Source organism: Streptopelia decaocto (assembly GCF_964273445.1).
Source record: "Streptopelia decaocto genome assembly, chromosome: 3".
Lineage (NCBI taxonomy): Eukaryota > Metazoa > Chordata > Aves > Columbiformes > Columbidae > Streptopelia > Streptopelia decaocto.
Window position 1 is genome coordinate 73728332 of NC_138656.1, and position 21973 is coordinate 73750304.

General features: G+C 42.6%; 1 protein-coding gene across 3 annotated transcripts in view; it reads right to left on the bottom strand.

Moving 5' to 3' along the window:
- Positions 1 to 21973, bottom strand: part of FOXO3 (forkhead box O3) — a 95150-nt gene that overhangs the window by 50263 nt on the left and 22914 nt on the right. The window lies entirely within an intron of this gene.

The window sequence follows — 21973 nt, forward strand, 5'->3', positions numbered from 1 at the left end:
ATAAACTGCCTTTCCTTATCATCTGAGCTCACTGGGTTTTGTAGGCCAGGGTTCAACCACTGCGTCTGCAAGGCACTGCCATCCCCACCTGAAATCCCAAGCAGACAGAAATAGGCACCACCAGGAGCTACACAGAAGGACGGAGCTCTGATGGGACTCAAACAGAGACAGGGACCTTATCTGAACTTGATAAAAAAGCTTTGGATTTAATTTTAGGGGTGAGCAAAAGTTCAAGCCAATTATGCCCCTGTATCCCTAATATTACCCACACCATCAACCAACAGCATGTCCTACCCTGGCAGTGTGTCTCAGGAGGCATTTCCACTTTTCTGCTAAAAACCTCATTATTCATGTTTCTGGGAAACAGGGTAGAGAATTAGAAAACAAAATGCCTGAATGGGCGATGTAGCACATAATAGTTTCATCATTAAAAAGATGGCCACAGAATGAGTCACTTACTGTACGGCCACGGCTGCATCTCCGCTATGTTGAGGAGTGCAGAAAATTGATTTTTCTCCCCAGGAACATCCCGAACTGTTACGGCTTTTATCAGGAGGGCAAGAAGACCAGCAGGTGCTTTTTGCTGGTTGAATCCACTTCACTCTTCCCCCCAGACAGGCTACATTTTAAACAAAAAAGCTATGCTTTTAAAGTTTAGCCTCCAGAAATTCTGCTAACATAGACTTTTCGATGATACCACTTCTTTCTGTCTGTCCCACTACTCCAAAAACAAGCACTTCTCTGGGGCTAGTGGGACTTTTCCCACCTATTCCTACTTTCTTGGCTCTTGTTCCCTAGGTGAAGCAGAACTATAAAAGACCCTTTGGGAACTTATCGATCCATGTTTGCAGATACTTGAGGAAACTGCTGTTTGCTTTGCCTGAAAATTCAAATTCTGCCATTCAGTTCAATGGCACCAGAACTGCGTGACGTTCGCATCTCCTGGATGGCAGTTGTCCTCACAGGGTGAAAGAACAGGAGCACGGTCTTCAGTTTACACCTGGTTAACTACCTCTGCTGCTGGAAAAAACAGTAAAGTTTCACTTTAAAAGAACTACTGTGATTTAGGGAAGTAAAGAAGATGGAAGAAGCCCAGAACTAACGCTAAGCAACGCTGCAAAAGCCTTGCACACAAGCCATCCTGTCTTTCTGGCTGACAACTAAACGCAGATTTCCTTGAGGGAAGAAAACATCTCCATCAGTTTGCCTGAGACCTGAAGGTCAGTCCTAGCCAGACAGCAGTCCTGGTTTCACCAGGAGCCAGACTCCAGCCCTGGATGGTGTCCATCAGGATCCCATTAAGCCAGTGCATGTACAGCTCGCTCAGAATCTGCAAGAGCCACGTGTGTATTCAACAGCCTGTTTGGATGTTGGGTTTGTTTCTGGCTTCATAATCGTTCTCATGTCCTTTAAATAACAGCCTGTCTTCTGGAAATTCAGTAATTTCTTAAACATGTTCACGAGTTTATCCCTCTTATCTGGCAAACAATATTGAAGCTATCAAATGTCTGTAGCTTTTGTTTTTACTTTTGAAGACAAAAGACTGTTTTTCTGAAGGAAGATGTTGGTTAGACTGCATACTTCGGTGCTCAGGAATCTTTTTCTTTTACCAGACCAATGCCTGCAGAGGTCTTGCTGCATGCATCTCCTGGTTTATGTCCTAGGTTCCAGTGAGTTAGTCTAAGCAGATGCAAGGTGTCACAGAACTGGGCTAACGCCTGTGTCACAAAAACAGAAATTACCTCAGAACACAAAATAAACAAAGAAGAAAACAAACTTTGCAGACGCTACAGTTCAGGTAGCTTGTGCTGCAGATCATCCGCAATCCCAAGCAATTCCCAACGTTCTTGGCAAAAGCAGGGTATAGACCTAAATTCCCGAACACAGCAACGTTCATTGCACTAGCTCGGTGATTCACCAAGTACAGGATGTGCCCAATTATTCTGTGTATTTTTCCAATCCTATTTCATAAACTTCAGTTGCACAAGTACAGCAATACATTCTTTTTTGCTTGTCCATTAAAATTAATTTTAAGAAAGGCCATCCGACTCAAACAATAAAATCACCAACTGGCTATATGTGTGTTTTTATTGGTTTTGTTGTTGTAACCATGGAATCAAAACCCTCAGCTGTTAAGTGCATATATTCTGTGATACAATCGCTTTCTTTTTTGTCTCAACCTGCTGAGAAAAGTTTTGCTTTTAACTTAGGATGCTGGGTTTGGTCCAAATCCAAAAATGAAAAACAGCAGTTCTGAGGGACACAGATATCTAAGCCAACAACATTTGGCTGCCTAACATAAAAATTAGCAGAATTGTTATTACTAAAAACAAACCATTTGATCTTTCCAAGATAAATAAAAACTTAGAATTTTGACTATCAGTCCACACAAAAACCTCCTAATTCAGTTTGTTTGAACACTGCACCATGGATAAAATAGGTACAACTTTAATTTCTGTATCTTTAAAGCTAATTTCACTATCTTAAGCGAGCTGGCTTGGAACTGAAGCTTCACTTTTTTTTTTTCCTTCTAAGAAGAATTATTACAAGCAAACATAAATCTTGCTATTGCCCTTGAAATATCATCGACATAGCATGGCTGACAGCAAACCATACCTTGACAAGCATATCTCATACTCAGGGCTACATGTTTTGAGATTTTATGAATGAAGTGTGGGTTTTGTTGGAAAAGCAGCAAAGATGACAACATGAATGATGAATGCGGTGCAGGGTCCCCATCTCCCACCACAACACATACGCAATGTTTACCCCAGCAGTTAGGAAATATATCAACAGGTGTATATAATAAACCAGTTTTCACCTGGAGAGCTCACACCACCCTACCTGAAGCAGTTGGGGCATTTCAAGGTGCAATGGCCTCCCACCAGCCACACAGCACCCGTTGGTGCCAGAGATGGAAAGGAAATCTAGATGTCCTAAGTCTTCAGCTAGCATCACCCTGGCTGTGTCCACACAAGTGGTTGGTCTGGAGCACTTTTGAAGCAAACCCCCCCAGCCACCCCTCCTATTGCATCCTGGCTTTGTTCATGGGGTGGCTCTGCTGGGCACAAACTATACTTCTTTCAGAGAAGGGAAGTTCAGCTGTGGGGATGCGCCAAATGCCCTCCTGTTTTTCAACGGAGACCAAAGGATCTGAAAGAAGCGGTTGCTTGGACAGAATAGAGTGGAATAGAATAGACTATTTCAGTTGGAAGGGACCTACAGTGATCATCTTGTTCAACTGCCTGACCACCTCAGGGCTGACCAAAAGTTAAAGCATGTTGTTAAGAGCTTTGTCCTAATGCCTCTTAAACACTGACAGGCTTGGGGCATCGACCACCTCTCTAGGAAGCCTGTTCCAGTGTTCGACTGCCCTCTTGGTAAAGAAATACTTCCTAATGTCCAGTCTAAACCCCTCCAGGCACAGCTTTGAGCCATTCCAATGCATCCTGCCACTGCATTCCAGGGAGAAGAGCTCAGCACCTCCTTCCCCACTTCCCTCCTCAGGAAGATTCATCACACATAAGCAGTGGGGACATTTTTTCCAAAGGACCACACCAAATCTAGTCCAGAATAAAATGCTCAGTTTGAATATAGTGCAGATATAGGAGCCTCTGCACCTGCTGCTTTAATCAACTCATCCGCTCTCACTGTGCCAAACAGCACAACAAAGCCCCCATCTCTCTAGCATAGAGAGCTGCCAGGCCAGCAAGCGCCTATTGCTATTTGCGCAGGACAGACGCCTACCATATTTCTCCTGGACATCCATGTCTTGCACTAACAAATCATTTTATGCAATAAATGTGATGAAGAAGGTACAACTGACCTTCTACAAATCCCAGATGACAAATTCACAAGGCAGACTGGACTTCTGGGTTAATGGTGTTGACAATGCAGGCAGGATTTTATCCCCTGGTCTATCTCATACATGCTCCTCTTTGTCAGGACTTGCACATCTGTTGAACCCCATGACAGCAAGTACACTAGGAACAGTTCCCTCCTACAAACCTGCGGCATCTATGCCTATCCACAGTGCCAAGCAGCACCTGAAAGGAATCTGCCATCATTTGATGTGAACCATTAATTAGACCACCCGCTCTCTCCACTGCAGAGACCACAGAAGGCAGAGACCGAGCTGCTTTGAGACACTAGGATCTGACAAAACAACACTGTCTAAAAACGGTTGGCCAGTTTGAAGCAAGCCCTCGTCTTCCTCTTTCTCCTCCTCCTCTCAGGACAAGTTTGCCTCCAGCAGCTGCCCAGCACTTCAAGGAAACTCATGTCACCTCACCACTTGGCATGTGGACCCAGCAGTCACTGGTCCGGCTTTGCAACCTCACTGGAGAGAGACATGAAGAGTAAGACGAGCCAAATTAAAACCCTAAGCCCATTAATCACACCCTCACGACTTCAGATAATGCGACGTGCAATGTGTACCATATGCTTATGTAGGCCTTGCCTTCGGACATAATCTAGATTATGGAATAAACTAGGAGCAGGGCTGCAATGAGGAAAAGAAATGCAAGAAGTGAGGAGGGACAAGCCAGGGTCACATGAATTCAATCCCTCGATGAAAGGCAGCTATGCAAAGACTTCATACCTGAACTCAAATGGCTCGACTAACATTCCTGAAATGAAACTCATCAATACTCCACGTAAAATGAAGCCAAAACTGATAGCATGTACCCGCTCTTTGACACGCTCAATGCTTGAAGTGGAGTTCAAATGGATCACTGCACCTTCACGAGGTTGTCTGTGAAGAACTGCCAAAGGAGCAAAATTATGTGAAATACCACTTCAACATTCTGACGGTGGAAGCAATGTGCAATCATAGAAATGGCAGCGGAAGAATGCAGCTGAAGCAGTTCCTCTGACCTGCTGCAAGGCACTGAGAAAGCTCTTCAGCCTCGCTGGTGAATTGCAGGGAGCTCAGCAGCACTGTCTTTTCATGCCTGTATTTGCAAACAACGTTGAGTGGTATTTTAAGATCCGCATTAATATAAATTCTTTAAATTAAAAAAAAAAAAAAAATCAAACTCAAATTACATTATTTCCATGCTATGTTAAAGATGAATACTGTTCAGTGTAACTGCAGAATATTTCACGTGGAAAAAAATAATTTTGAGGGTGAAATGAGCCATGTGGAGATTTACTAAGATTTAAAATCAAATGCATCAGAAAATGAGTAATCCTATTAGACCAATTGTTTAAAGTCAATGTCTTTCTAAAAAATGTGCTGTATTTCCAACAGATTCCAAGCTGATATAAGAAGGTTTAGACAAACTGATACAATCTACAGCTACATGGTTCCTTCTGATCCTAACATCTGTCTGTGCTATAGTAACAGCTACACTAGAAAATACTTAGCCTGTTTCCAGCTCCCTTGCACCAACAAAGAGTTTTCTTAGGGAGTTTCATTAATGTAACTTGCTGAAGGGGCTTGTTACCTGCCATGGCAGCGGCCATGGAAGACAGAGCCTCCAACAAAACACCAGTGGGCCTTCTTAGTGTCAGGGCTGCCCATCATGTCAAGTCTGGGACAGAAGGGTGCCAGAGGAGGGATCTATTTCTACCTTGGTTTCAATTGCTGCTGTGACTTTCAATCCTATTACTCAGTGGAAGAAACATCAAAAGATAGATATGCACTTGAAGAAATTGCAAAATTTCTTCCACTTACACGTGGAGACAAATCTGCCACAGACAAAGATCACTCTGGAGCCCCTGACAACAGACACGGAAGGAGGATGAGGCGGAAGAGAAGAGCCCATCCCAAATAGGCATGTATTCTAGATACACACTTCCCCCTAGCTCCCTCAACCAATTCACTGACATCTATGCCCAAGTCTTTGCAGAACAGGGTTTACACTGGGGAGAGGGCAAGTCCCAGAGGGAGGCTGTCCCTGCGATCCTTTAACACTTAACAGCCTCAGCCTCCACATACAAAGCACTTGAGTTTTTATTCTGTCTCTCAGAATCTTTTTATTGCCTGCAGATAGCAAAAGATTGTTTATCGATGATAGAACTGTGTTAATTCCTGCAACTCCACCTGGCAGGAACAGCAGGACATTTCAAACAATGTGGTTTGCATGGAAGTCATTTACCTTACAGGAGGCTTTAATGCACACAATAGAAAACGTCTTTTTATCTTCAAAGACGTACTATCAGCTCAAAATCCCATTAGCTTAATCAAATAGAAAAAGAGGAAAAAAAAAAAAAAAAAAAAAAGGAGAGAGGTTGTGGGAGGCAGGGATGGGACAGGAACTACACAGAATATCTTATGCATTTATAGTCCCATTCAGTCCACCTGAAAGGACTTGTTTATATACAGGTAGAAAGTCCAGGCTGATGCTAGGATTGGGAAAGAGTCTTTTTCTGACCTCAAAAGACCGGATTTATATACCTATGGTAGCTAAGGAGTACCTAAGTGCCATAGCGGGAAAGATGGGAGTAGAGCAAGTTTCCTCGAGAGCATGATTCAACCCCGCAGAGATGTGAGCTGTGATGTGGAGGACTTTCTCCTCCCTTGCCCAGAGAGAGGACCTCGGGCACGCACAGCCCTTGTCAGCCCCCACATCAGAGGATGCAGAAGCAGCTGGAGGAGCTGAGGTGGTGGAGGCAGCTCCAGGTTACACCGCTTTCCCTGAAAGAAGCCCAGACTGCAGAGGACACAGTAAGGAAAACTGTGGAGGTGACTGTTTTGCCTGAGCTCTTTCAGTTAGAGTGATCTTAGATAATGAGTGACAATAACAGGTAAGAAACAAATTAATAAATATCCAACCCTAAGCCTCCTGAGCTCCTTTGATCCTAGCAAGCCACACCGTCAAACACCTGCAATGCTGCAAACCTTGCCAGGAGACTGAGGGCAAACATCAAAAACACACCACACCAAGCATACCATGCTGTACCCCAGTGAAAACTAATCTGCACTGGCTGCTCTGGTGAAAACAAGCCACGGAGCTAGGAAAAGGAGAGCTCACCCTCCAGAGCCAGTGATCTGCCTGGGGACAGACACCAGGCGGCCTTCCTGTCCCATGCAGACCCCAGCTGCCACCACACAGCGTGGACAGGTGTCCCACCTGCGCAGCCAAGCCATGTTCTTTTGTGTTTAGGGCAGAGAGGACTCGAAAGCTAAATATCCTTCTTGTACAGGGGACTACAGGCAAAAATCACTTTTATTAGCAATTCCTGTGCTGCAGACTAATGTTCTCTAAACACATCAACGTGCACTACTAGAAGCATACAATGCCTCTACCCTTCCCCAACCCGTCTTGTTAATAAAACACAAAGGCGACCTTCCTCATGTAACTCCCCCTCAAGCCAACAGTAGCCAAGCACTAAAAATAAAGGTAAAAGCTGCTCCATGGAGCTCCTAGAGACAACAGCAGCGCTGCATGCCTCAAAGGAATCATTTGTCCCTAACATCTGAAGCATTCAGACAGAGATGGACAGAGAGGTACTTGGCTTAATGCTCCTTCCCCTCTCCCCTCCCCTTCTTCTTGGAAAGGGTATTGTGGCTGAACACTTTGCTGCAAGTACCCATAACCATTCCTGGCTTTAAATGCCTCTTTACTCTAGGAATCATTTCAATGTAGGCCACTCTATTTATGCTGCTCTTCTCTAATCGGGGGATGAAAGAATATCGCTTGCAAGACATGATTGCTTGGTTCACAACCCACCTCCAATGCCAACAATAGGACTGCTTACGGCTAATCCATTTACTCGGCTTACCTGTTATGCTACCATCCCCTTAATAAGTGCTACACAGCAGCTTCACCAAACTTGGAAACTGCTAAGTGACCCATAGTAACCTCCCCTGTGCCACGTACTTGGAAAGCTGTGGATTTGGATTAAGACAGAAGCAAACCAAAATTGTCATGGAGCTTCCAGTGGCCTGCTGGCGAGAGAAGATGTCTACGCCTTTCCCTGCACGGAGACAGTGCTGTAACCACAAGTGGATGCAAGCACCTCCCTCTCCATGGCTAACCTTCAAGGAACAGAAGCCAGACATCACACAGACAGCAGATCCCCCTTCAACATATGAAAAAAAAAAAAAAAATCACATTATATTCTGTCTCTTCTGACATTTTTCTTTACACCCAACATGCTGCTGACCTCGCTGGTAAAAGGTTTGCAGCCTCCTGCACGTGGCTTTGCTCTGTCTGATCTCACCGTTTTTCCTCTTCAAGAGCTTCAGCGCTACGTCCCCATACAAACCAAGGTAATGGGCAAAGAAAAAGCAGCAGAAAACGGAGTCTGAAGCTTCAGCCATTTTAGAAGAGCTGCGGCTCCTGCACCTAAAGAAGGCTAAATTCTTCCTCACATGCACAGCAGAGTGGGCAAATGGATCAAGAAAATAGAAAAAGTAATGGAACACCCACATTATTTCCAATTAAATCAAAACAAAACAAAACACTTGGCATATCTGGGTAGGTAAAGAAATCTATCCTTCCCTACAGAGAGGTGTAGAGAGGGAAGGGGGTATTTTTGAACTTTGACACAAGAATTATATTCAATTGCAATGCCAAGCAAACAAAAATCCACAAAGGAGATTAAATTTAAAAGGAAAAAAAATCTAATAGTGACTAAAAAATTTACTGGTAATAGAAAATTTCTAATAGAAATGAACTTTTGTGGACACTCCAGTTACAAAGACAGATACTACCAATGGATCTGTGGAGGAAGAGAAGAGAGACTCAAATAACATGAAGCATCTTTGCAAACACTTTTCAGGAGGTATTGAACCAGGTGATAGAGAGGAAAAGGCAGAGAGCCCACTCCATTGACCTCTGCCTACTGAATTCCACTAACTCTATAAAATAGTATTTGTTCCTTTACGTCCCACATAAACAAAACTCTTTGAAGCAAAAAAGCCACAATTAGAAAAAAAATAAATAATTTGTAGATAAGAGTTATTCTTCCGATCAAGACTACAGAAATGCTCTGGAGCAGACACTAACCCATGGAGTAGCAGCATGGCACGATACTGAGCAAAAGGAAAGCACATTCATACCTTTAGCTTTGCAATCAAACCAAATTCAAAGATCCTGAATCCCTGGATGTGAGAAGCAATTTACTCATCATCCGGTACACACAACACTTGACACTAGAGAGGGCAGCTTGACTGGCCCTTACTATACATAATTATTATTTGTTAGACCTACAATTTATGCCTAACTATCAATCTTTAGATAACTATTCTCAGCCAGGGAAGCGCTGGGGGAGAGAATTTAGAGAGAATTTTCTAAAACAACACCTGGCACACCTATCTAGTATACAACCCTCCCAACTCTTGGAGCAGCTAAATATAGACAGTTCCTTAGTCACTCAATGCATAAATAGTCACCTCCACACCTACCAAACACAAACTGTACTTTGTAGTGCCTACAAATGGATATGGAACAAGTACGTGATGGAACAATGAATAGAGTTTTAGATAATTCCTTTATTTCAAAAAGCTTAGAGTGTCCATAATAGCAAAAAAAAACCCCGAACAAACAACAAAGAAAAACAAACACCACCACCAAAAAAAATACAACAGCCAAACATAATGAGTAATACTTACACAAATGATATTAAGATGAATAAAGGTCTACCAGAATAAAGCCCTAAAAGACACACCTTTCAGGGAGAGCAAGAGGAGTCCAATTGATTCAGATTATCTAAGAGAAGACTAAGAGGTGACCTGGTCATATGTACCTTCACTAAGCAGACATCAGCTGAAGTTAGCGCATGAAAATGGAACATACCAAATAAAAAAGAAAAAAAATAACAAAACCACCAGTGACTTGACAAATTAAGAGTCTAAAAGCAGTACTGAACTTCTTATAAAGAAAAAAGAAAGGTAATTAACTGCTGGAAAAAATTCCAAGAGCTTTATCATCTCAAGTCTTTAAATCAGGACTGGATGCCTTTAAAGTACCCTCAAGCTCAGCCAGAATTTATGTGCTTGATGCAGGAATTATTAGATGAAATTCAATGTCCTGTGTGTCAAACAGACACGAGACAATGAGCATAATGAGTCCCCCCAGCTTTAAAATCTATTAATTCTACTCTGTATGTGCTAGGAACTCAATTCCATTTTGTAGTTACCAAAACCTATATAAATATTATCACACTGCTGCAAAAGACAAGCTAAAGAAAAAACAGTTTATATGTCACAAAGCATCGCAAAATGAGGCTTCCTAGTGTACCTTAAGACAGATGTGCACTAATAAATTTAAAGAAAAAAAGAGATGCTTTATAAAATTCATCTAGACCTGAGGCAATTTCTCCTTACATTACACCAGTGATAACATACAATTTTTTTAATAACATCTCTTGGTTAACAATTAGTATTGATAATTATAGCAAAATGTATTCACCTATTTTCTGCATGACTGGAAAAAGAAATAAAATAAAGGGAAGAGAATTCTCTTTTCAAATCCAACACCTGGACCTTACTTAGTCAATAAGAAGTGTTCTCTTTATAGACGCTTTATACCAGAATGGAGAAAAAAATTCTTAGAGAATATAATACTTTGAGTTGAAATAGCGGTTTCCATTATTAGCACTAGCAGATGTTAGCGGTTAATGTCTTTCTCATAAGGATGTGTCCTACCTTGTGCCCAGCCTGGATGAGGGACTCGTATTGCCAGGTGCTGTATGAACACAGAGTACCAAGAGATGCTCGCTCTCTCAAACAGTTTGTTTAGACCAAGCCACCTCATCTTCACGCCTTGAGGAAATGCAGGTGGGTGAAACGTGCTTTTCAGAAACTGCAGTGACACTTTGCATCACTCCAACATCTCTCCTTTCCATTTTTTTGCCATCACCTCCCATCCCTTCTTGCTAAGGTTGAATGGTACAGTGCTTACTTACACTTGTGAGTTGATTAATCAAGAATGCTGCTACATAAAATGAAGTGGAGAGAGCTCCATCATCTTTCTACATTAATGTCACTCCACTTAATTCGATCTCTTTATTATACTCAATCATTAGGCATTGTTTTCAAATTTGCAGCTAATTATTAATAGAAAGAATTTTCTGGTGATTTTTTTCCCTAACAAAACAGAAAAAAAAAAGAAAAGAAAAAAAAAAAAAGGATTAGTCTGGGGTTTTTTTTTGAGAAGAGGCTTTTTCTTAGTAATAAAAGGATCATATGACAACAGTTTTGCAGCGTATCGTGCAAGCTCTGCTGGAGTCAATCCAATTTCTATACAAGTGCTGCCATTTGGACAACAAAGCCGCCTTATTGAAACAGGCAGGCTTCATCTTAATTCTGGCACTACTGAATGGAGAATACACACTAGCTGTGGAATAATGAGCCAAGAAAAGAGTTACAAATCTCTCGTGATAACTGCACGCCAAGGAAGAGAAGATGCATTATGATAGCATTGTTTGCTCCACTCCTTCCCAAGACCACTTTTCAAAGATGGCTTTTTGCACCCAAAACTGAAAGCTCTTTCCAGATTTTGCACACATATGTTCCAACTCTATGATGCATCCAGTGAGATCTTCCAGTACAGCTCTGCTCCTTGGACAAAAGCTAGAAAAAAGAGGCTCCCACCTTCTCGCTCCCTTACCTCTCCTCCCACACTATTTTCATGTTTAAGGCATATACAGCCAGACTATTGTATTGTTCTGGTGGAAAAAAAAATGCCCTTTATTTGATTTACATTATTTATTTCTCACTGAAATTTAACTTCTGAACTCGTGAGATTTCCTGAGGTTTAGCTTAGTGCAAGAATGCCTGCTTTGAACCTCAGTTCCTGCAAGGAACAGGGGTGACTTGTGTCACACTGGTCCTCAACTCATCCAGGGACACGAGTTGAAACTTCTTACATGATGTGTTTCGATACACCATTACATACAGCTATAGAAATATATGATACATACACACTAAAGTGTATGAGTGATGAGATATATTGTTCAATAGTGTTCACTAAATCCCTCATAGAACAGGTTAAAAACTATATGTGTGTGTATATATACATATATATATATATATTTTTTTTTTCCTCTATCTCCTACCTAGTTTTTCCTTCCAACATGTATTTTTAAGTGGGAGCAGAAGCAACTACTGTAACTCCACAAAGGGAAAAAAAAATGTAAAGGTAGCAGAAAATCACCTGCACATCTCTTATTCGTGCCAGCGATCCTCACGTGGCTGCATGTGACATTACTGAGAGGAACAAACATTCCCAGGTAGAAAGGGTTGGGGACTCTCACTTGCAGCAAAGCTTTTTCACTTTGCTTTTGTTTGCACAGGAGAAAGACTCAAAACTGCCTACGTGGGAGCAAATCAAATCTTTTCTCGCAATTCAGGGCAATTTTACCAGCGTTTGCAGTTGTTCTAGAAAACACAGCAATGTGTATTTATTCCGACCAAGGATGATTACAGCTCTTCAGGCTGCTTGCTTATAGGCAGGCTAAATGCAAGGACACATCTACACCCATATAAACATGCATGCACATAGGAAGATAGGACAAAACCTTGTGAAACCTGAGGAACAGGCCAGCTCAGTCCATGAGCTTCAACGTAATGAGCTTCTTAAAACCTTTCAGGTATTTACTCTGGCAAATACAACCTGATAATACAGGTATTTGTAATATAAATCAAATACAGGTGCGTGCATGTTTTTTTTTTAATTAAAGCAATTACAATCTTTTAAATATTTTAATATAAAGCTTTGCTTGGTAACACTGGTAAGAAGTTCAAGAAAATAACCGGCTTCAAAGACTGCTGGAGAGAAACACCAACTCATCACAAAATGCTAGGCATTTACAGGAGATTTTCCAAGGACAGCAGTAACAGCTTTTTCCTCATATCCCAGTAAAAGCCAAGAGGAGTTGAGAGACCAACTCTTCTAGTACACTTGAAAGTCTCCTCCTGACTCTCCAAATGGTAAAATCAGAAAGCAAGAATTACTTTAAATTTAAAGGGATTTAAATTAAAGCCACTTCTGTCATACCTGGTGTCAGAAACCTGCTAATTTTAATGCTGGTTTATATGAAATGTCCCTTGGAAAGTGGGGAGACAGGGTCAAAAGCAGGACCATACCCTTTGCATGCCCACACATACAAGCCACAAAGGAGAAAGATCTTATGCTTTCTTTCCTTATTAATAAATAGTTTTGAATTCTCATTCAGTAAAAAGGAATTTATTTTTTCCTTTGGTGGATTGCAACATCTTGGCAGCAAACATAGAACTCAAGTTTAATCTTTCTAGACCAAGTCCTCAAGCTTGGATGATGTGAGTGAAAATATGCAAAGGGAGTTCTTCTCTCTGTGAATAATTGCATGGGAGGGAGATGAAGCAAGTCACAGACATAATGAGCAGATTTGCTCAGCTCAGCCATTTTGCTGTACGGCAAGGGAAGCACAGCTTTTGTTTTCTTTGACAAAATGGGATTACTGCTCAAATTCCTTCTGAGACTAGGAACTTGGGTCCACAGCCTACAACAACCGCTGCTCACTTGCCTCTAAGAAAGGTGGGGAAAAATAACAGTCCTGGAAGCCAGGAAGTTTTGAGAACATCAGAAAGACGTAAAAAAGTAAGAAGTCCAGCCACTCAAAGTACTCGGAGAAGCCCACGGAGCTGGAGGGGATGAGTTGGAACACACAGTCCAGGCCAGGGGATGTCCTCCAGCACCGCTGGAGCAATGGGCACAGTGAGACAACAGCAGACTCGGGCTGTGCCCAACAGGTCCTCCCACCAAAAATAAATTACAAAATATGCAGTCAAAGGTACCCTAAGGTAATATCACCAATCTGCTAAAAAAAATCAAAGGTAGAATGTGTTCAAAAGCTGCTAGACCAGCTACACGATGATCTCAACTCTCCACTAAATGCTTTGCTTGAAGACCACAGCTAAGGCTGGCTGATACAAATCAGTCAAGAGTTCCTGAAAGCCTTGCAGGACCCCACCTTTGACTCCTGGAAAGTACATCGGTACTTAGGTGATTTGGGTCCAAAGGCTCAGACTGCTTTGGGAAACATCTCCAAGCTGCTCTCATCTCAACTGTGTCAACCTTGTTTGAGGAAAAAAATGCAATTATCCAAAGAGTCCTTCACAAGTTCTAACTGAGAAAAGTTGCCGATGAGAGTTTAATTTTAGAAATATTAAAAAAATGTGCTTTTGGTAAGAAAAATCTACGACTTGCTCCCTAAAACTTTCTACAAAAGCTCTGAGAGAGGCAACCGAGTGGTGAACACAAGTACCTACCTCATTGTTGCTCAACGCATTTAAATCTATAGATAATCTCTCTGATAAAATACCAGATCTTAGACTCAGTTCTACTCCACTGCTTGTAATTTCTAAAAACAGTCAGAAAATAAAGAACACTTTGCAAATTTATAACAAGTACCTAGAGAAGAGAGTTCAGGGTACAAGGATACCACTGCCACTTCGAGCCAGGAAGACGGAAGGTGACTGATGTGGAGTCAGCCCTCTTGTCTTTCGTTCAGGTGCCACTGACTGAGAAATGCAATGCAATTCAAAATATCCAACTAAGACAGTTTGTACACTTTATCTGATTAGCAGGTGTCTTAAGATTAGTCTTAAATGAGCAGATTCACAATGCAAAAGGAAAGAAATACAGTTTTGGCATAGGTTGTTGGGGTTTTTTTCTGAACTTTTTTTTGTTGAAGTATCATGGAAAGCACTGATAAATTTCCAGCATAGTAATACCGGAAATCTCCTTCATCTGATTCAGAAATTCCAGAAAGGGGGACGAAAAAAACCACAAAAAAACCCACAAATAACAACCACACCACCATAAACACAACTGTAAATAAGGAGACATTTAGAAGTGCCCAGTCTATTCAAGGAAACTTTAAAAGTTCAAGAACCAGCTCTTTTAAATCTTCTGCATTTTACTTTGTTTCCAGTGTTATAAATTCAGCCCAACCGCAGGGAAATGAACATATATTTAGAAAGAAGTGCTGAGGAAATAAGATGAGCCCCTTTATGTTTCCCAAGTGAGGAGAGGTCACTCTCTAAAACAATGTAAAATATGGTATTAATTTCAGTCGGCTTGTCATAACACATTGAAGGTCTGAGCTACTTTCCAGCAACAGGCAGAGCCAGACTGAAAACAATAATAATAAAAGTCCAACTCCCAAAGGACCCTCTTCTCCAGTACAGAGGCTCCCGACACAGCGAGGCAGGCAGCAGAGCCTTTCGACACCAAAGGAACCAGCTTTTGTGCTGCCATAACGCGAGTGTCCTCCACATACAGATATGTCCTGCTTGACTGCAGAACTACCCAAAGTCACAGTGATGCCCTCTCCTCTTGTCCCTTCCTGTCTCCAGAAGAGGATGCTCCTGGGAAAGTGCCCAACTTCTTGGGACAGAACTTGTTTAAGCACAGTCTAAAACCTCTCCCCACACACAGCCATACCGACTGTGATGGAGCCACGGTCATGTTAAAGCACGAGTTTGTAAAATAATGCCTAAACATGGTAACTGCAAAAAAACCTATTTCTCAATATGTTCTTTTATTGTTCAGGAAAATTGTTTGCACTGTTCCTTAAGAGTCTGTGGAAAAACACAGAATTGTAGTCCAAAACTAATGTCACATTATGACATTAACTCAATTTTCATTCTCTCCTTTCTGAGTCAGAAGACATTGAAGAACATTCTGCATTAAACCAAAAATATATGGAATATTAGGTATATGTAACACTTCTCTGGCATGGTCCTGCATCTGTATTTGGATAAAATCAAAATGACTAGAGTGCAATTACAAATTAATTTTTCCTGCTTAGAATCCAAGTAACTCATGTCGGGCAGCAAACTATGACCACCACACACACAGGGCTAACGAAACAACCCCACACAAAAATAATCACTGAAGACAACAAACAGGGAGAGGTTACTGGAGGGCAAATAAACCTAAGCAGTGAGAAGTACCTAAAATAAGCAAGGGATTTACAAAACTGTTCTCAAGCCTGTTCTATTAAATCTGAATTCTGAAATTATTTCTGCTGAGGAGGAACCACTTCACCTAGCATGTTATGCACTGATATAATTATGAGTACATCTTCATTCTGGTATGCAGAAGTAGCTCCTGATCAAAAGGGTGATCCTCATTATCATCATAATGGAAACCTACTAATATTTGCTATACTAAAAAGATGCACAATATCTGCGTCCTATTGTATGTTTGTTCTGAATACACCTAACTGCTTACAAGAGAATGAAACTTTAAAGATATTGCAAAAGAAACATTTCGGGTTTTGAGTTACCTGCCTGGATACCTCAATGAATGGAGCCTTTTGGTCAGTTGGCTCCGGCTGACCCCCAGCACCCCCTGCCTGGGGGAGGACAGATGTAAAGCAACCCTGCGAGACCATGTCAGCACCTTCCATCTTCAAATGGGCTGGAAGGATCACCCCATACCTGGCAACACCTGCAAGATCATGTTGGCAGCTGTCTCTCACTTGGTAGGATTTAAATTTTGCTCACCCAACATGCAAGGAAGTCAGAAAACCTCCCAAAACGTGCAGCCTCTGAGCAGAACTGCTTGCACAATGTGGAAGAGGCTGGGAGGAGTGAGGAACCCCTTCAGTTTTGCTCATCTTGCAGAATACTGAACGATCTTAATTGCTTCACGTGTTAGAGATAATAAGGAAGGATCTGAGTTAACTCTCTGTGGAAGAACAGCACAGCACTAACTTGAAACAAACTCTCAGGCGGAAAAGAATAAACACAATTCCCTCAATAAAGTACTGACTGGAGGCAGCAAAGGTGGGAAGTCTGGACAACTTCGTCCCAGCACTGTAAATAAATGCTTTTTCATAAAGAAAGAGATTTGCTTTCCCCAGGTGGCTAGGGAAAAAGAGGCAGATGGTTCCTAAAAGACAAGTTGTCTTTGATCCTCTTAATACACTAGATTAAAAACAATTTGATTTCTTTTTGCCAGAGGTCTTGAGCGCATCTATATCTTGGCTAGCTTTAAAATACTTAAAAAACAATTCAGTCCCATCTCTTGCTATTTATTCCTTTAAATTACAGTGTTAGGTATAAGAGGCTAGTTCCTGCAGCCAAAAATGTATTTAAACACAGACATGCTATCTGATTGAAGTATCACACACATTTGCAATCTTCCCTTTACAGCTCTTCAGTCCCTTGCTCAGACGTCTGCCTATGGAAAGAAGGGGGGAATCCTGAAGAAGATGAGAAGTCCCTCTCACCGGGTCTCCCAAAAGGCTGCAGAAGTCCTGGAGGACACAGCACTCATGTCCTGAGCATCCATCCCACCTCCATCGTACCAGCACTGATGTGTTTTACACGCTGGGTTGTCCTGGCAACTCATGTTAGGGCAGGGCTTTGCCCATTAGAAGGAGATAGCAGCTACTAATTATAATTTTGCCATCATAAACCTTCTGGCACTGATTTGGCCAATTTTCACATTAATTCATGCTGTTTTAAACAGGGAAGGACTCAGGTTCACCGAGATGAGCAATAAGGGCAGGGTAAATTATTTCCTTGGCCTCATCTGATAACGTGCAGAGCCAACATCTGGAGAAGAAGCATGGCCTCGCCAGAAACTGCATGGAGAGCGTGCCAGCCTAGGACAACTCTGTCCTCATGCCCCCGAGGCTGGTCATCATCTTCCCTTTAAAATTCATCACCCCCTGCAGCAGCAGCCAGACCCTCAGCCTTAGTGAGGGTCCCCCTAACCTCGCTGAAGCGGTGCCTGCACGCCATGTTGCTGGAAGCAACAGCAGGGTGCTGAGACCCCAAATACCCAGCTGACAGGGCTAGCCAGGAGGCAGCCAGCAAGGGAAAGAAGCACCAATGGAAAGGGGAATGGGGGGATGGCTATTTCATACACCACCATGACAGAGCAGTACATGTAGCAGTGAGCATATGCTGGCCCCTCATGAGCCCTATTTGTGTTTGCAATAGCGTGCTGGGAAGTACAGACTCTTCTCCTTGGGTTGCCTGTAGCAGAAGTGGGGGGAACCCAGCAGAGGGTGTGGAAAGCTGTGAGCATCCAAGCTAAAGCTGCTCTGCACACCCTGCCAGTGTCCTCCCCCACGGCCCCCAGCAGCAGGAATAACCCCCAGGTACAACAGCTGCTCCAAAACAGGAGAAAAGTCTCATATCTGGTGCAGCATCGCCTCAGCAGAGGAGCCTGCAAGAGGCACGCAGGGTGGTAACCATAAATTTTGCTGAGCAGAGCCCTTTCGGAGCCATGAGGCAAGGCAAGACTGCTCCCCCAAGGGCCCTGGAACCGCATTTGGGCTGATAACCACACACACAAATGGGTGCAGAGCTAGAAAAGCCAGGAGTGAAGGGGAATCACATTGAAGATTAAAAACAACAACAAAACCTGTCTTCCCTCCCCACAAAATCATTAGAGGGTTTTCAATCCCTTCAGTCATGGCCTTTTCACACAGGCTTTGTTCAAGTAAACAAATTGCTTTTAATGAACTTTGTTAGCCCTCCAAAGCCATTTGTTTAATGCAGGTTAACTGCAGAACGCAGAGGTGACAGTTTTACCAAGAACCTTTTCCCTCTAGAAAGCTCCTTCACTTGCTGCTAAAAAACAATTTGCACTTCAGACCAAGACCGCCCTTAAAAAGACACATTTCCCTCTCTTTTAGGAGAAAAAGAACACAAGCTCCAAACTGTGCCTCTTTCAAAACCAAGTTTCAAAAATACTAAATACTAAAACTTGCTAGTTAACACCTAAAAGGGTTTATATTCATCAGCAAGATAACTGAGGCTGCCTTTTCTAACCAAACTGAGCCAAATTCAGACCGCTTGTCACTGGCCCAGCCCCTTTGTCTCTCAATAGACAAACAGAGTCTTCGGATGTGCCACCAACCCCTCCTGAAACCTGCAGATGGCATGGGGTCTCACACCCTCCCAAAAGCACAACCTGAGCTTTCTGCTTTTCTACTATCAATAAATAAAACCCAAAACTTCAGCACACTTCAACAGTGTTTGGTAACAGCATTGAAGTCATGTGTAGCCTCACACCTGTAGCCTCAAAATGTTCTTTTACTGGTTTTAACTCCACCTCATCCACATTACATTCATTTAAAAGAAGACAAAACATACAATTTTGCGCCTCTGCGGCTCAGCCTTGCTGAGCTCCACCAACTTCAGGCATACAGCAATATTTAAGACGAACTGGGAAGGTGCCAGATTAAACAAAGCCAGGCGCGGGACGACACAGTGGCCAAGCCCAGGTTGCTGTACTGACCTATATTCACACCCCGGCAGCAGAGCAGGGCTTAAATCCATCGGCCAGCATGGGGTGGGGGAAGCTGCCAGCAAAAACCTGCAGGCAAGGAGCCCATGCAGCCCAACCCCGAATTTCTTCAGAGATACAAATAAAAGATCACATTCACCGAACTAATAAACACTACACCTGCAGCATAGTTTGGCTTCACATGACAGATCCTTTGTCTTCAGCCTTTCAGAAGACCTCAGACACTGGGGAAAACGCTTGGGTTAGGTTTGCTTTTGCCAGAAAGCACACACAGAATGCAGTGATGGGACTGGTGATGGGAAAGGGCCTTTCATTTCCCCAGCACCTGACCAAAATCCCACCTGGGCCAGCTTCTGCTTGCTGCCCAATAGCTGTTGAAAAGCCTCCACCAAATGAGCTGGCGGTTTTAATCCAGTTTTAAGTGCATTGCACTTAGGTCCCAAGGTGGTAAAAGCTTTAGCAATCAAGTGGACAGGCACATACCCTCCGCATAAAGCTCAGTACAACCAGTACTAATCAGCGGCAGCCATGCAGGAGGGAAGCCAAGGACGGAGAGGAGGCTGGAAATTCAGTTACCCACTCCATTCCTAGAAATGATTCAGCTAGATTGGACTTACAGCAAACGGGCAGAAGCACAACAAGTAGCTTGTCTTCGCTCCCTACATTTTATGAATAAGTATTTCAGCTCCTGAACCCTTGATCTTTCTTCCCATAAAACGCTATTGCAAAAGCCAACTCATATTTTCCACACACATGGAAAAGTATTTGCTACCCATTCAATTCCTTAAACAAACATATGCACTTACCAGCTTTCTCCCTCATCCTCTTTGCATATTTTCTTTAAAAAATGCCTAAGTTCCTTTTTTGGGGGTCTTTAATTTCAATATTACAGTATTCTTTTTGCTTATGCCATCACTAACTTTTGGAGGGCAGCAGATGACCTCAGGATGATGCAGTAAACCAATAAAATGAATATTAGGATTTCTGTCTTCTGTTTACCACCTTATCAGAGCATGGTGTTCTCTTGTGAGTTTGTCACTCTTGCAGAGCAGTTGACAAGCGAATGAAAAATTAGTAAATGCCTTGCCTGCATTGTAATAAAACATTTTTTAATGTCTTAAACCCCTTAAAGCACTGAAACTAGGAGGGGCGCAGGGGGTGTTTTGGAAATTGTACACATGCAGAAACTATGTCTTACTTCCAAAAACATGCTGCCAACTAATACGTATAAATATTGGCTTGAAAATGAAGCCCCAGACGAGGCAGCAGCAGCAGTCGAAGCTGTGGGCTGACACCGCGCACGTGCCGTGCTGTCACAGAGCGTGCAGGTCCCTCCTGTCCCGGTGTGTCACCAGCATTGCATCACTGCCACTGAAACAATGCAGCTGTCTCGATTTGTTTTTTTTTTTTTTAAAGTGACAGCAAATTTCAATGCAATAAATCTCTGAGCCTGTATCCAGCTCTACTGCCCACACAGGCCTGCTTCACTGCAGTACCCTGCTTTTTAAGGCCATTCTTTTTCCCCCTGCCATGGTCTCATTTGGGGAAAAATAACCCTCTCGCCACCTGAAATATGTCATGATTAAGCTTAAACATTGGCAGCCACGTTATTCCCTGTTGTTACCCTCTTAGGTCTCTGGTATTAATGCCTTAACTGATCATTTTTGGTGCTCTCCCAGGAGTCGCACGCCATTAAATGCCCTCTCCAATGGCCCCTACGATCCACCACAAACCCCAAAGGTTGTAAAAGGCCCCATCGGCCACTGACAAATCACAGCAGCAAAATACACAAAACTTTTCTGGGCACTAACAAAGAAGCGGCAATAGGTGTGATAAGCAGCATCTCGCCAGGTTGCTGTCCTTGCTCGCTGTTCAGCAGGCAGACAGACATGGTCAGGTTGCCCACGTGGCTTTCAAAGAGCATCTCTGTGCTGTGATCATGATGTAAGAAAGTTCCTTTTTCCAGCTTTATCCACTGTTTACCTTCAGCAAACCTGCCCAGTGCTGCTCTTTATAACAGCAGAGCTACCTGTGGCTGCTGCTTGTCATTTTAGTAAGACACCAGAGTCTATCAAAACATCTTACCATATGGTTCAACCATGATTTTACAAAAAAACACTGCAGTTTCCTTAAAAAAAAAAAAAAAAATCCTAAGATAAAAATCTCTTCTTCTGTATTTTGACAGCACAGGAAAAAACGAGTTCGGATGAGCTTTCAAGAGGGTTTCCCAAATGATGGACACACAGAAACCACCGCATATTTCTCTAGAGCACCCCCTTTTCTTTTTGACAATTAAATATATTAGCGTAAGGTTCAGCATCAGCTGCAGCTGCAAACACTCTCACTGAAACCTGCAAGCTACATACTTGTTCAACCAGATCCATGTTATTATCTTCTCCCTTTCCCTACCTCATGGCAAGAGTAACAATTTAATTAGATGGGGGGGGGAAAAAAAAAAAAAAAAAGCCTGTATTATTTATAACTACAGCGCAATACATTATTTTTAGCTGAAGAACTCTTAAGAAAGAAACAGTGCCCAGACTGATTTTCATGTACAACTTCCTGAATTTGTGAGTCAGAGCCAAATTTCAGGGACTAGTTTAATTCAGGTTTTGATCCTTCTGACCTCAGCGCATTAGCAAGAGCTCTGGTTTTAGTGCCCGCTGCTTTTCTGCTTCCGAGCTCTATAGATCTAAAACTCAACAGGTCCGTCGGCTGCAAAACTAGCGGCGCTTCAGCAAAGGCAGCCTTTGGAGGAATTAAGC